This window comes from Zeugodacus cucurbitae, chromosome X (genome assembly GCF_028554725.1).
Source record: "Zeugodacus cucurbitae isolate PBARC_wt_2022May chromosome X, idZeuCucr1.2, whole genome shotgun sequence".
Lineage (NCBI taxonomy): Eukaryota > Metazoa > Arthropoda > Insecta > Diptera > Tephritidae > Zeugodacus > Zeugodacus cucurbitae.
Genome location: NC_071672.1, coordinates 10276944 through 10282189, shown reverse-complemented (window position 1 = coordinate 10282189; position 5246 = coordinate 10276944).

Below are 5246 nucleotides of genomic sequence, written 5' to 3'. Positions count from 1 at the left end.
GACAAGACAAGACAAGACAAGACAAGACAAGACAAGACAAGACAAGACAAGACAAGACAGGACAAGACAAAGCAACACAAAGCAACACAAGACACGACATGACATGACAAGACAAGACAAGACAAAACAACACAACACACGACAGGACAGGACAAGACAAGACATGATACGACAAAACAACACAAGACAAAACAACACAACACACGACATGACATTACATGAGAAAACAAGACAATACAACACAAGACAAAACAAGACAAGACAAGACAAGACAAGACAAGACAAGACAAGACAAGACAAGACAAGACAAGACAAGACAAGACAAGACAAGACAAGACAAGACAAGACAAGACAAGACAAGACAAGACAAGACAAGACAAGACAGGACAAGGCAACACAAGACAAGACAAGACAAGACAAAACAATATAAGACATGACAATACACAACAAGACAAGACAAAACAACACAACACACGACATGAAAAGACAAGACAATACAAGACAAGACAAGACAAGACAAGACATGACAAGACAAAACAACACAACACACGACATGGCATCACAAGACAAGACAAGACAAAACAACACAACACACGACATGACAAGACAAGACAAGGAGAAGACACGACAAGACAAAACAACACAACACACGACATGACATTACATGACAAAACATGACAAGACAAGACAAGACAAGACAAGACAAAATAAGACAAGACAAGACAAGACAAGACAAGACAAGACAAGACAAGACAAGACAAGACAAGACAAGACAAGACAAGACAAGACAAGACAAGACAAGACAAGACAAGACAAGACAAGACAAGACAAGACAAGACAAGACAAGACAAGACAAGACAAGACAAGACAAGTCAAGACAAGACAAGACAAGACAAGACAAGACAAGCAAGACAAGACAAGACAAGACAAGACAAGACAAGAAAAGACAAGACAAGACAAGACAAAGCAACACAAGACACGACATGACATGACAAGACAAGACAAGACAAGACACGACAAGACAAGACAAGACAAGACAAGACAAGACAAGACAAGACAAGACAAGACAAGACAAGACAAGACAAGACAGGACAAGACAAAGCAACACAAAGCAACACAAGACACGACATGACATGACAAGACAAGACAAGACAAAACAACACAACACACGACAGGACAGGACAAGACAAGACATGATACGACAAAACAACACAAGACAAAACAACACAACACACGACATGACATTACATGAGAAAACAAGACAATACAACACAAGACAAAACAAGACAAGACAAGACAAGACAAGACAAGACAAGACAAGACAAGACAAGACAAGACAAGACAAGACAAGACAAGACAAGACAAGACAAGACAAGACAAGACAAGACAAGACAAGACAAGACAAGACAAGACAAGACAAGACAAGACAAGACAAGACAAGACAAGACAAGACAAGACAAGACAAGACAAGACAAGACAAGACAGGACAAGGCAACACAAGACAAGACAAGACAAGACAAAACAATATAAGACATGACAATACACAACAAGACAAGACAAAACAACACAACACACGACATGAAAAGACAAGACAATACAAGACAAGACAAGACAAGACAAGACATGACAAGACAAAACAACACAACACACGACATGGCATCACAAGACAAGACAAGACAAAACAACACAACACACGACATGAAAAGACAAGACAAGACAAGAGAAGACAAGACAAGACAAGACAAGACAAGACAAGACAAGACAAGACAAGACAAGACATGACAAGACAAAACAACACAAGACACGACATGACATGACATGACAAGACAAGACAAAACAACACAACACACGACAGGACAGGACAAGACAAGACAAGACAAGACAAGACATGATACGACAAAACAACACAAGACAAAACAACACAACACACGACATGACATTACATGAGAAAACAAGACAATACAACACAAGACAAAACAAGACAAGACAAGACAAGACAAGACAAGACAGGACAAGACAAGACAAGACAAGACAAGACAAGACAAGACAAGACAAGACAAGACAAGACAAGACAAGACAAGACAAGACAAGACAAGACAAGACAAGACAAGACAAGACAAGACATGACAAGACAAGACAAGACAAGACAAGACAAGACAAGACAGGACAAGGCAACACAAGACAAGACAAGACAAGACAAAACAATATAAGACATGACAATACACAACAAGACAAGACAAAACAACACAACACACGACATGAAAAGACAAGACAATACAAGACAAGACAAGACAAGACAAGACAAGACAAGACAAGACAAGACAAGACAAGACTAGACAAGACAAGACATGACAAGACAAGACAAGACAAGACATGACAAGACAAAACAAGACTAAACAACACAACACAAGACAAGACAAGACAAGACAAGACAAGACAAGACAAGACAAGACAAGACAAGACAAGACAAGACAAGACAAGACAAGACAAGACAAGACAAGACAAGACAAGACAAGACAAGACAAGACAAGACAAGACAAGACAAGACAAGACAAGACAAGACAAGACAAGACAAGACAAGACAAGACAAGGCATGACAAGACAAAACAAGACCAGACAAGACAAGACATGACAAGACAAAACAAGACAAGACAACACAACACACGACATGACATCACAAGACAAGACAAGACAAGGCAAGACAAGACATGACAAGACAAAACAACACAACACACGACATGACATCACAAGACAAGACAAGACAAGACAAGACAATATAAGACATGACAAGACAAAACAACACAACACACGACATGACATTACATGACAAAACAAGACAAGACAAGACAACATAAAACAAGACAAGACAAGACAAGACAAGACAAGACAAGACAAGACAAGACAAGACAAGACAAGACAAGACAAGACAAGACAAGACAAGACAAGACAAGACAAGGCAAGGCAAGACAAGACAAGACAAGACAAGACATGACACGAAAAAACAACACAAGACATGACAAAACAACACAACACACGACATGAGAAAACAAGACAATACAAGACAAGACAAAACAAGACAAGACAAGACATGACAAGACAAGACAAGACAAGACAAGACAAGACAAGACAAGACAAGGCAATATAAGGCAAGACAGGACAGGACAAGACAAGACAAGACAAAACAACACAACACAACACATGACATGACATGACAAGACAAGACAGGACAAGACAAAACAAGACAAGACAAGACATGACAAGACAAAACAAGACAAGACAAAACAACACAACACACGACATGACATCACAAGACAAGACAAGACAATATAAGACATGACAAGACAAAACAACACAACACACGACATGACAAGACAAGACAAGACAAGACAAGACATGACAATACACAACAAGACAAGACAAAACAGCACAACACACGACATGACAAGACAAGACAAGACAAGACAAAGCAACACAAGACACGACATGACATGACATGACAAGACAAGACAAAACAACACAACACACGACAGGACAGGACAGGACAAGACAAGACAAGACAAGACAAGACATGACAAGACAAGACAGGACAAGACAAAACAAGACAAGACAAGACAAAACAGCACAACACACGACATGACATGACATGACAAGACAAGACAAGACATGACAATACACAACAAGACAAGACAAAACAGCACAACACACGACATGACAAGACAAGACAAGACAAGACAAAGCAACACAAGACACGACACGACATGACATGACATGACAAGACAAGACAAAACAACACAACACACGACAGGACAGGACAAGACAAGACAAGACAAGACAAGACATGACACGACAAAACAACACAAGACATGACAAAACAACACAACACACGACATGAGAAAACAAGACAATACAAGACAAGACAAAACAAGACAAGACAAGACATGACATGACAAGACAAGACAAGACATGACAATACACAACAAGACAAGACAAAACAACACAACACACGACAGGACAGGACAAGACAAGACAAGACAAGACAAGACATGACACGACAAAACAACACAAGACATGACAAAACAACACAACACACGACATGAGAAAACAAGACAATACAAGACAAGACAAAACAAGACAAGACAAGACATGACAAGACAAGACAAGACAAGACAAGACAAGACAAGGCAATATAAGGCAAGACAGGACAAGACAAGACAAGACAAGACAAAACAACACAACACAACACATGACATGACATGACAAGACAAGACAGGACAAGACAAAACAAGACAAGACAAGACAGGACAAGACAAAACAAGACAAGACAAAACAACACAACACACGACATGACATCACAAGACAAGACAAGACAATATAAGACATGACAAGACAAAACAACACAACACACGACATGACAAGACAAGACAAGACAAGACAAGACATGACAATACACAACAAGACAAGACAAAACAGCACAACACACGACATGACAAGACAAGACAAGACAAGACAAAGCAACACAAGACACGACATGACATGACATGACAAGACAAAACAAGACAAGACAAGACAGGACAAGACAAAACAAGACAAGACAAAACAGCACAACACACGACATGACATGACATGACAAGACAAGACAAGACATGACAATACACAACAAGACAAGACAAAACAGCACAACACACGACATGACAAGACAAGACAAGACAAGACAAAGCAACACAAGACACGACATGACATGACATGACAAGACAAGACAAAACAACACAACACACGACAGGACAGGACAAGACAAGACAAGACAAGACAAGACATGACACGACAAAACAACACAAGACATGACAAAACAACACAACACACGACATGAGAAAACAAGACAATACAAGACAAGACAAAACAAGACAAGACAAGACATGACATGACAAGACAAGACAAGACATGACAATACACAACAAGACAAGACAAAACAACACAACACACGACAGGACAGGACAAGACAAGACAAGACAAGACAAGACATGACACGACAAAACAACACAAGACATGACAAAACAACACAACACACGACATGAGAAAACAAGACAATACAAGACAAGACAAAACAAGACAAGACAAGACATGACAAGACAAGACAAGACAAGACAAGACAAGACAAGGCAATATAAGGCAAGACAGGACAAGACAAGACAAGACAAGACAAAACAACACAACACAACACATGACATGACATGACAAGACAAGACAGG